This window comes from Felis catus, chromosome A2 (genome assembly GCF_018350175.1).
Source record: "Felis catus isolate Fca126 chromosome A2, F.catus_Fca126_mat1.0, whole genome shotgun sequence".
NCBI lineage: Eukaryota > Metazoa > Chordata > Mammalia > Carnivora > Felidae > Felis > Felis catus.
Genome location: NC_058369.1, coordinates 89,396,612 through 89,408,585, shown reverse-complemented (window position 1 = coordinate 89,408,585; position 11,974 = coordinate 89,396,612). Strand labels below are relative to the sequence as shown.

At 42.3% G+C, this 11,974-nt stretch overlaps 1 protein-coding gene across 4 annotated transcripts in view; it reads left to right on the top strand.

Annotated features, from left to right (window-relative positions):
• The first annotated feature begins 793 nt into the window (after positions 1 to 793).
• The window catches only part of SEMA3D (semaphorin 3D), a 199,622-nt gene continuing 188,441 nt past the window's right edge, over positions 794 to 11,974 (top strand). The window contains exon 1 of one of the 4 annotated variants that reach the window (XM_019825397.3): positions 794 to 1,229. The gene's annotated coding sequence lies outside the window, so the exon portion shown is untranslated. Of the gene's footprint in view, positions 1,230 to 1,316; positions 1,695 to 11,974 lie in introns of those variants that run through there. The other 3 variants (XM_011280356.3, XM_019825398.3, XM_019825399.3) reach the window with 3 other exon arrangements.

Sequence of the window (11,974 nt, the reverse complement as noted above, 5' to 3'; positions counted from 1 at the left end):
GAAGGACTGACCATGCAGCTAACGAGGCCCAAGCTGCAGGACTCATCACTTGCCCTTTCCGTGACCCTGAGGGCGACCTGACAATAAATTCACATAGTCGTTTTTGGAAAATCTGTACAAATTAAACTATTTCCGCATTGTTTGTCTTAAAGAGGATCCCACCTCCAAATTGTATACGTTCCAGGCTCCACAAATGTGGATCCACCCCTGGTCTCCCCACATACTTCAGTTTCCTATTGCGCGACCACGGTGTGTGCAAATCTACGAAGGAAACCTCCTAAGACAGAAATAGGTTACATATTCCTGTTGGCCTGGAATGAGGTAAAGAGGAAAGAAGACTTACATCTTGGGGGTTTTGCCCTTTTCCCCTCCTCCCCCGTCTGCCTCCCTTTCTTGGGTGTCAGTCCCTTAATGGAAGATTGATCTCCATCGCTCATCTCAATGCCTGCGGTTTCAAGGCTAGTGGTCCCGGGGTTTTACATACCAGACAGAACCAGCCACTCTTTATGAGGTTTACAATTGTTTGGACATTATTTGTCCTGTTTCTTCCGCGGGAGGTCCCTAGAGACTTTACGGTATAGTGTACATAGGTCCCAAAGTCAGCCAGCCGGACGTGGGCTCAAACGTCAGAGGCTGCTGCACAGACAGTGCACAGGGTGGCCAGTCCGGAAAAAACATGCCTGAGCGTGGCCGGAGCTACATTTAATCCACGCTGCTGACAGCCTGCGCGCCGGCAGGGATGGACTTCGGCACGCTGGGGAGGACTGGCGTGCGCAGAGGAAAGGGGGGCCGAGGGCTGGGGGAGGAGATCGGAAGGGGAGAGGTAATCCCCGGCGTTTTGAGCATCCCCTTTTTAGAAAGACTGAGTCTCTCCCAGGACAGCTGCTGCGGTCACACCACAAACTTAAAAGCCGCCCTCCCGCTCGGAGCGTGCCTTTCCTTGCCACACTCGCCTCCCCAAAGCTCCAGCTGGTGCCTGGCTCCCCGCCTGTCCCGTCTCCGCGCTCGGGGCCAGCAGCGCCCCCTGCCTCCCGGCCGGGCCTCTGCGGCTGCAGCCACCGCGCTCCGCCAGGGCCGCCGGCGGCTCCGCGGCTCAGCCAGGGCTGCCTCTCAGAGGACCTTGCGCCGGTGCCCAGGGTCGCCGCCGCGCACTCCCACAGCCTGCATCCCCGTCTTCGGTTCCTGAAAGGACGTCTGGCCCAGAGAGAGGGAGAGAAGAGTTCAAGCAGGTAAGGCTGGCTTCTGGTCACCTGCTACCCCAGTGGGAGGGCGCGGCGGGGACCGCAGAGTGAAGCCGGGGTGACTGGATTTGGGGGGTGGCCGTGGGTCCGAAGTGGGATGCGCAACTCCAGGAGCTAACGAACCGTCGTGGGACCGAGAAGGCGCTCCGGAGCGGACCAGGTGGGCGCGCGGGGGACCAGACAGGGAATCAGTGCGCTTAGGTGCGGACGGCCTGTGCGCGCCGCGCCGGGGACAGCGTGGCGGCGGGGGCGCGGTCCCACCTCCCAGCTGCCGCCGCCAGAGCCTCCTCGGCCAGAGCCTCCCGCCGCCAACACCGCGCAAAGTTTTCCGCCGGAGACGCTCCCGGGAACTTCACTCTGTCCCTCGCTCCCTCCGCGGCCAAGGCGGCAGAGAGCGCGTCGGACCGTGACCTGCGGCTTCCGCCGGCTGCAGGTTCATTGGGAGACGCGATGGTAGGGACCGTCCGGGGAGGATTTGACCAAGGGCTTCCACACCCTCGCTCCCCCCTCCTCCCCGCTTTTCCCCTTGGGCTGGGAGGGGGAGGGGACGGGGAGACCGTGGCGTTTGTTTGTTTTGTGGCTTCGGGAGAGGGATGGGCGATGCCTTTTGCCTTGCGAAGGAATCGTGACGCTCCGTCTGAGGGAAGCGCGCATCCTTCTTACCCTGAGGGTAAAGTTGGGGTCAGACACCAGCCACGAAGCTGGCTGTCTGGGAAATGCTGGTTATTGCAAAACGCACTCAGGCTGGAGCGGGGCATCCCTTGGTAGCCTCGGCTTGGCTCGGAGTTGACTCCTGCTGGGAATTTAACGCAGTGACTCTACCCCCTCCCCGACCCCGGGTGTCCCCTCCTGGCCCCCGGCCGGCCCGCCCCGAGTCGACGCGTTAATGGGCTGCCCTGGCAGAGCCAGGGCTGTTTTCGGCACTGGCAGATTCTCCTTCCCTGGCGGCTTGTGTTCAGCCTCGTGGGCTGAGTCGTGCTTCCGTCCCAGCGCGGAGGGGACTTGACAGGAGGAGGAGACGGTGCGCTCTCGCCGGCGAGCTGGAATCCGAGGGACTAGACGCGCGTCGCGCGCCCTGCAGCTGGGGCCATTGAGGTCCCAAATTCCTTGTTACGGAGATCGGAGTTCAAAAGGCGAACTTTTCGCCGAGTAGCCCGGAGTGAAACGAGGACTTCACCAAAGCCCCTCCCACCCTTCCTTAGCTTGTCAGTGCCGTTTGCGCTAGCGAAAAAAGGGGGGAGGGGACTTGAAGTCTCAAGTTTAGCGGCGAAGACTTCTCTTCCTGACTGTGTTTGTGGGGGAGGCCCTAACGGGGAGGAAAGGGTCGAGGGGGGAGTGGAGAAGGGATGAGACCCCCTCCTGCGTCTGGTGCTGCTGTTGCGTAACCATGACAACCGCCTTGGCGCGAGCGGTCAGAGCCTTATGGGTTCCGCACGTGGAAGGAAAAATGTGGAGGGTGGGGAAGGGAGAGAGCCGCATGTCATCACTCCAGTGTTGCCTTCGCTTCTCCTGCTGTACCGAGGCCAGATATCGAGGAGATGAGCAGGAAGGGTTGGGGTTGGAAGTGCGCAGCCCCAGCGGGGAGTTGCTTTAATTCTGTCCAGCCTTGAAGTCGTTGAGGCTCCTCCCAGCAGCTAAAGCTGGCCAGAGGAGTCACGGCTGACAAGCTCCAAAGTGACAGTCCAGGTCAGGGAGATGGGAAAAGACCATGGCCCTTGGAAGAGAAAGGCCAGGAAATACAGGAAGGTGATGTGGGAAGAGATAAGAATAGGGTCAAGAGGTAGCTGAGAGACAATAAAGCGGTACTGATTTGGATTGCCAACATTTCAAATGGAATTTGCCCATTTATGAAATGGAAAATTGGTGGAGATGGGAAGGGACATTTATCAAACACTTGCATTGTAGGTGCTTAATACATGATCACGATTAATATTCCCAACAATACCACTCAGTGTCATTCTTCTTTGTTTTTAGTTGACAAGAAAGCAAAGACACGGGATTAGAAATGGGTGGTGTCCCATTTTGTTTTTCGCAATTCTAACAAAGAATCCTGATCCTTAAATACTTAAAAATGGAATCGATGGTTAGGGGAGTAGACAAAGCGGTTATTTTCATCTCAAAAATGAGAATAAGGAGATCTAGAAGTGTTAATGGGTATGTCCAAATATAAACCAGTAAGGGGCAGGCCTGAATCTGGACCTGTTTTCCCGTCATGTGGCTCACCTTTCAGGGACTTTAGGAAGCTTTCAGTCATCACTTAGGTCATCACTTAGAGGCCCTTTCTAAGATCACTTTGATACTGCATCTGTATATGATCATTTACTAGGGAAGAACACCTAAGAATTTAAATGGAATCCATTATTGAGGATTGCTATGGACCACATCAAATGTGTAGGCTGAGAATCGTATGCATGTGATATTAATAATCTATATTTACACAGGTCTTATTGTACCTTTTAGGAATTATTGAGTGGCTTTAGTAATAATTGGAAAGAAAAGATGAAAACAAAGAAACATATTTTGTCAAATAGTAACCCCATGGCTGTATTGAGAAAATTTCCTGAGATTAATGGAGATTTCCTTAGTCTATTTATTGCTTTCATGACCTGAATACCTAAAAACTTACTTCATATTTTGGCACCACTGTTTCACCTTTGTAAAAATCTGCTGTCTGTCCGTTTAGGAGAAGTAATGATGTGACTCCTGTTACCTTCCTGTCTCTCTGAGAGGGGGAGGTCAGTGAAAAGCATCTGACAGTGCAAAATGTTTTGGAATTATCAGGAAACCATAATCAATACCAGCAGAAACTAAGGGTACAAGGTAGAGAAAAAATTATGTGGCTTTTATTTTACCTTTTTGCAGAATTGCCTTTATAGGTGAATCTTAGTTAATAAATTTGCTTTATATTTTTACATGGGAAAATGCACAAAGATAAATTGAATTTTTCATTTCTGCGTGAGTGTGTAGGGCTGGTAAGGGTAGGAGTAGGAATTATTTTCGGTAGCAGGGAAGGTCAGGAATATAAACAATTACAAAGACAGAGGAAGCACATGTACTGTTTCCAATGACAGGCTAACAGATCGACTGTAGGTCTGAACTTGAGTCATGGAGCTGAATTGCTCTCACATTATTTCTTTTCCAAAAGTAGGAAATACATTGTTTGGGGTTGGGGTTAAAGTAAGTCAGGAAGTTTCAGAGTACCTCATTTTTATTCTTCATACTGTGATCTCATTCCATTACATGAGCATGTGTTAACCATAAAAAGCCTTATCACAGACCTGAAGAAGTTTCCGAAGATGTCTTCTGGAATTGGTAGGTATCTCTGTGGACCAGTATTTGTATACTGCTTGTACAGAGCCACTGGATTAAGTCATCACCATTTTTATTAAGTATTTGCAATATCAAGTTTTCAGTCTCAAAGAAAAAAATATTCCAATTGGTGTTAGCTTCATAAACACTAGTATGTCTTCAGATTGTTTTTTTATGGCTTCATTATTTTGAGAAAAACAAATGTGACTCTGAACTTTATTGTTCCGTCTGGGAAATCTAATGGTGTGCTGACATATGTTCTTTGGGAAGCATTCTTGTCGATTAACACATGATTTATTTCATGAATAAGAGTAACCATAGCTCCATTTTGAAAAATTATTATTCTTTCCATAAATACCTGGAGCTAAACAAATTACTTCAATAAAACAGCATTTCAGCACTCAATAACAAATTCCTTGAAAGAAAAAAAAGAAATGTCCACATTTGTAAAATAAATAGGAATAATAGTAATAATGATTGACCATAGACAAAATTGTTAATCAGTTTCTTCCTACCTCAAAATTTGGTTAAAAAATACTCCACTAATAGAGGAAACCTTGGCCCAAATCCTTTTTTATTTGTATATCTTCATACTTTTAAAGCTAATATTCTGAGTTTTTAGTAATGTGTTTACTTCTTTACTTTTGTTGTTTATGATTGTTGACTAGATCATAAGAACTTTGGAGGAAGGAGGTGACTAACTTTTTATACCTTCAGGTTAGTACAATGCTAAACATATTCAGATGCTTAGCACATACTGAAGTCTGATTCTGTATTTAAACAGTCAATGCAGTGATTTTGAATCGCTTTACTGACTACAAAAGACCAGATTAAAGGTCTTTGCTATTATACTTTACTTTTTCTGAGATTTTTAGGAAGGAGACTTTCATCTTACAGCTGAGTTTTACCCCGTCACCGAAAAAGGTGGTGAGATGCTGAGTGTGTTATCCTAGTACATAATGTACAGAAGTGGTGTAATGATTGTGTGAAACAGGTATATGAGAATACTTAATAAACTGTTGCACGCTATGAAAAGTTATTATTTCATTTTAAATTTTTTGTGTGTTTTTTAGAAGGACCCAGTTAACACATGAGAATCTACATCATCTGTGTCCATATCAGTTCACCTTAACTTTGTACCTAAATAATAATTAAAACGAAGGACGTAGCTAAAGCAAAATTCACTATGAATAGGAAATACACTGATAAGCAACTATAACAGTTTTGAAATGATTTTGAAATTTAATAATAATGAGATATACTCAAATAATTACACAATTATAGGGGCGCCTGGGCGGCTCAGTCAGTTGGGCGTGTTACGCTTGATTTCAGCTCAGGTCATGATCCCAGGGTAATGGATGGAGTCCTGCATTGGGCTCCGTGCTAAGCATGGAGCCTGCTTAAGATTCTCTCTCTCTTTCCCTCTGTCCTTCTCCCTCTGCTCGTGCTCTCTATCTCTAAAATAAAATTAAAATAATTAGACAATTACAAATATAAATTATTAAAAACAGGGGCACCTGGGTGGCTCCGTCGGTTAAGTGTCCGACCTCGGCTCAGGTCGTGATCTCATGGTTTGTGAGTTCAAGCCCCACATCGGGCTCTGTGCTGACAGCTCAGAGCCTGGATCCTGCTTCAGATTCTGTGTCTCCTTCTCTCTCTGACCCTCCCCACTTACACTCTGTCTCTGTCTTTCAAAAATAAATAAACATTGAAAAAAATGTAAAATTATTAAAAACAGATAGTTAAGTGCTTCAAGAAGCTCGACTATACAATGAAACATACTGTTCATACTTAGATTTTACTCTATCTTCTTTGATATTTGATCATTCATATCCATGTTAATAATATTTAATAATTTCTAATGTCATGAGTTGCGAGCCAGGCTATCTTTAACAATGAGTTTGCTCATTGTTTCACAAAGCTCAACAAGCTACAAGTATTACCCTCCCATAGAAATGTATAAAATAAACCAAGAATTAGGTGACTAGAAGAGTCTGCATTTATCTGAATCTATCTTCTTTTTAAAGATGCAATGTCTTCTTCAGAAATTAGGAATAACATGTCCCTTGTTTCTTCTATAGGTAATTTAACATGATAACTTAAACATTTTATATCTACAAAGCAGAGAGTCAAGTAATTGTTAAATATTTGTAAATATGATGTAACAAAAATAAGACACCGGTATTTTTATTTTTTTTATGTGTATTTATTTTTGAGAGAGAGAGAAAGAGAGAGAGACAGGGCATGAGTGGGGGAGGGGCAGAGAGAGGCAGAGACACAGAATCCAAAGCAGGCTCCAAGCTGTCAGCACAGAACCTGATGCGAGCCTCAAACCCATGAACCCTGAGATCATGACCTGAGCTGAAGTAGAACACCTAACTGACTGAGCCACCCAGGTGCCCTGACACCAGTATTTTTAAAACTGGTGGTTAATAGTGTTTTCTATTAGTGAGTTTTACTAGCAAACCATTGGAAAAATGGAAACATTTGCTATGTTTTCCTAATTAAATAGAATTAAACATCATTAAATGGTGCTATTACTACTAAGAACAAAGTCAATAAAATAATCAAAAATGTCCAAATTACTGATCATCTTAAAAAGACATATAATACTCTTGCTTTCATGGCAAAGATATAAAAGGGTGTAGGTATATGAAGGTGTCATTATTAACCTACCATCAGATAAATGTCCAATTTATTTTATTTTTTTACTAATTGTGCATTTTACTACGTCTCCTCTTTAATTAATATTTTGCATATCTTAAATAGCTTTTAAGGATATTGGTGTCATATTTGGTCCAAACATGAGCCTACATAACCGATACCTAATTAATGAGTTAAACATCAGTAGTTTCAGACATACTACATTAGCAGAAATTAGACTAATAGGATTGCTCAGTAGATATTGTCTGGAGTTGCCTTAGTGAAGAGGCAGAGAAGTAGTGTAAACCATACATTTATTATCAGCTTGTATGAGTCGCTTAAAAGTGTCCAAAGTACCATCTTAAGTTGCTTAAGTAGTTCCGTAGAAGCCTTTTTTTACACATTATGTTGACAGCTGAACTCATGCCTGAAGATGCCATAATCTCAGATTACATTTAAGTAGTCTGGTTTTCATGATAGAATGTATAAGATCAGTGAGACTTTACTCCCACTCTTTGTTTTTTACTTGGGTTTTGGTGTTTGTTAATGCTGTTGCTTTTGGATAAATGTTTCCTCTTCATATCTGAATTGATTGTTCTATGAAAGAAAGAAGTGAATACTATTCTTATTTGGAGACATGCTTTCAATTTTGAAATATAACTTCATTTCAAAGATATTTAGAACTCGGAATTCTCAGTTTACTTTGAATGCTACATACTGGGTCAATAGAAATTGATACTAATTGGAGTTTGTTTTTTTTTCATGTTTGTTTGTTTGTTTGTTTACTTATTTATTTAGAGAGGGAGAAAGAGAGCATACACAGGGTAGGGACAGAGAGAGAGGGAGAGGGAGAATCCTAAGCAGGCTCCAAACTGTCAGAGCAGAGACGGACGTGGGGTTCTATCTCACAGACTGTGAGATCATGACCTGAGCTGAAACCAAATGTTGGACACTTAACCAACTGAGCCACCCAGGTGCCCCACTAATTTGAGTTTTCTTGTTGAAAGGGGGTGCATGTTTTTTTGTAGATCTTTTATATTTATAATAATGATTTTCGGGGTGCCTGGGTGGCTCAGTCGGTTGAGCATCTGACTTCGGCTCAGGTCATGATCTCGCGGTCTGTGAGTTCAAGCCCCGCGTTGGGCTCTGTGCTGACAGCTCAGAGCCTGGAGCCTACTTCGGATTCTGTGTCTCCCTCTCTCTCTGTGCCTCCCCCGCTCATGCTCTGTCTCTCTCTCTGTCAAAAATAAATACACATTACAAAAAAATTACAATAATGATTTTCATCACAGATACAGTTCCTGATCATTACTGAAAAACTAGAAAATATAGTATGCATAGAGATGTGTTAGTAAAAATGTATTCATAAACCTACAAACATATATGTGAATTCTTAGCTTAAACATGAAATTTATTTAAAAAATAAATTTTATATGTGACAGTGCCTAGATCTTGTTTTCTAATACCATCCTCCAATAAAAGGAACCAGGGATCCTTGGAGAAATGGCTGATTCAAAGGCTGGGGCAGGAAGCCTATACCACGAACCTGGAGCTTCTTGTAGTGCCAAAAAATAAAGAAGTGCTCAACATACACCCCACTGCCACTGCCGTTGCCACATACACACAATGATTGGGTATGTCCGAAAGACACAGAAGCCAATTGAAGGAGCTCGCAGTGGCCAAAGCTGGAATAATTTGAGCAAAAAAATAAAGTTGTACTGAGTATAACCCCAAATGTAAAATAACTATGCATGAGAGCGTGCTAATATAAATGATTGAATACATTAACAAATGGAGAAGAGACAAAGCTCCCGTGCAGAATTTCTTTTTTTTTTAATTTTTTTTTTCAACGTTTATTTATTTTTGGGACAGAGAGAGACAGATCATGAACGGGGGAGGGGCAGAGAGAGAGGGAGACACAGAATCGGAAACAGGCTCCAGGCTCTGAGCCATCAGCCCAGAGCCCGACGCGGGGCTCGAACTCCCGGACCGTGAGATCGTGACCTGGCTGAAGTCGGACGCTTAACCGACTGCGCCACCCAGGCGCCCCAAATTTCAAATAATGTATGTAGATACTCTGTTCTCAAGGAGGGGAGCCTAGCTCCCTACTTCCGAGGTGTAAGCTGAGAATGGTCTTTTCCTCCAAACAGTACAGTATGGAAAGGGGGAAAATGGTATTATACAGAGGTTCACAAAAGCTTGACAAACAGTATCTTGGCCAGGTGATCAAGGTCAACATCAGTCATGAAGCCAGTTGTTAGTACATGCTCTTGATATGATGGGATGAAAAGGACACTTTACCTCTTCAATCTCTCTCCCCAAAACCCTAACCCCAGTAGAACCATGAAAAAAACATCAGACAAATTCCAGTAGAGGGACAGTCTACAATACACTTGGCTGATACTCAAACTGTCAAGATCATCAAAATCAGAGAAAATCTGAGAATCTGTCACAGGCAGGAGGAAGGAAGCCAAAGAGATAGGGATTCGATGTAATGTGATATCCTGGATGGGATCCGTGAAAAGAAAAAGAAGATTAGGCAAACATGAAGGAAATTAGAATAAACTATGGGCTTTAGTTAATATATTAGTATTGGTTCATTAATTGTAACGAATGTCCATACTAATGTAAGATGTAAATTAAAAAAAAAATAGGGGAACCTATTATAGGGTGTGTGTTTAGGGGACCTCAGTACTATCTTCTCAATGTTTTTGTAAATCTAAAACTATTCTAAAACTGAAGTCTATTTTTAAAAATTATATTTGAAAGCATATAGATTAATCATGGTGAGAAACTCTGTAGGAGGTGAACTGTTCTCTCGTCAGCAAGGTTAATGTCATTCAGTTAAATGGTTACTTTATTCCCCTAGTTCAAGGTACCACTATTCTGCCTTTTGAGGGGGAAGAGTGGTAAATATTATAGATATTATTATACTAAACACATATTTTGAGTTAGCTCTTCTCATAATCACTTTTTTGAAAGAAAATGTGGTATCTGGATTACTAAAAAATGTCCCCATCGCTATTATTATAGGTTCTCATGAAAACAAAGCTGTGTATTATCATGTCCTGTAAATCAATCTTAAATATTAAAAGAGAAGACAAACTTTTTTTCTACTGTCCTTGCTACTTTTGTGGATATTGACAAGGTCCATCTCCTGTGCCAGTTCTAGATGATGATTATGCTTCCAGAATTCTTGCCAAAATGGCTCAATGATTATTTATTCTTTTTACCCCTCTTTGAATATCAAGGACACCTACTGCATTAAGTATGTTAAATATTATTCCCTACCAAATATTATATTTAATACACATATCATTCCTATTTTGAAAATTGTAAGTATACCTAGGAGGCCATTATGTCCTCTAAAAAACCCCCTAGAAGCTGAGACTTAACGCGTGTTCAACTAATGTAGAGTGGGGAGGAAATACAGGCTGCCATTTCCCTTTACGTGTGTGTGTCTGCGTGTGTGTCTGTATTTTCACTGTGTGTCTTCTCATTTTTTATAGATGCTTTTTCCCTCTCTCTATAAATCACACATTATTCCTTCTCTTCCTTGTGTGGCAAATTGTTTCACATTTTTAAAAAATCTAAGTTGTACTCTCTTGGACTAGTCTCTTTTACAGTTGGACTAAAGTCCTTGTGTTTTACTTATCTAAGCTTTCATACTGGTGTCTTATTTTTTATTGTTACCTCATATTTACAATTATTTAACAGTTATCTGACTCTGTGCTTTATAGTTAACTATAGTTTCTGCTGAATTTGTGTTCTAGTGTGGCAATTGTTGAAAAGTTTAGCTTTGCTTTTTTTTTTTCTTTCTGTTTTTAGTTTGTATGAGTCATAGCATAAAAAACACATTTGAAGAACTTGTTCAGGATAAGTCATGGAAACCAATTCCAGAATATGTGACTAAAGGGCCTCTTTTTTGGTATGACCCCACTGAATTTCCTGAAATAATGAAAGCGTCTGAAAAAGACCCAGATCAATATGACTAATATGCTCTGGGTTCTCACTGGATTCTTAGATTCAGGGTTTTCATTTTTGTTACACAAAATAATTGAATACATTTCTAAAAAAAGAGAGATCCTGCCTATGGTAATTTAACCCAAACAAGAGGAATGAAGAAATCTAATAGTCTGACCAAAACCTTTTAAAATGCATACCAGAGACTGTCATGTTGTCTCCTTTTTCACTTCCTATCAGTGTACTTTCAAGTGCTTGTTGACTTGTGAATACATAATTATAGCTAGAGTACATTTTTTTTAAAAAGATCTTTGTAAATAAAAGTAAGCATCTCAAGTTTTCTCAACTTTGAGATTTGACCCTGTATTAGATGACAACATCTTTAGATAGTGCGAATGTATAGTTAGTAATTTTATCGTTGACATGTATTCTGATTCAAAGTTCACCCTGTTGGCCACACTAGGGTCTGTCTTATAGCTTCATGTATTTCCTTATCATAATTGAATTAGTGTGTTATAAGTTGCTCTCCAAGCCGGATGGTAGAAGGTTAAAGAAGCCACACCATTCTGTCTGCAGAAGTATTTGCATGATGAAATAGCGTAAGATGTTATTTATGACATTCAAATGGGAAGTTAATACCAATCAACTTTTGAAGTTAAGACTTTTATCACCTGTAAAGAAGCTGTTCAAAAGCATTTATGCTGGCTATACAGATGAGAGCCCAACATTTCCCTTTCTTTGGCTTGATTCACATTTCACAGAGCCGTGGGGATTGTTGTCTTAGACTGCACTGTGATGAGGTTTGGCAGAGAGTATTC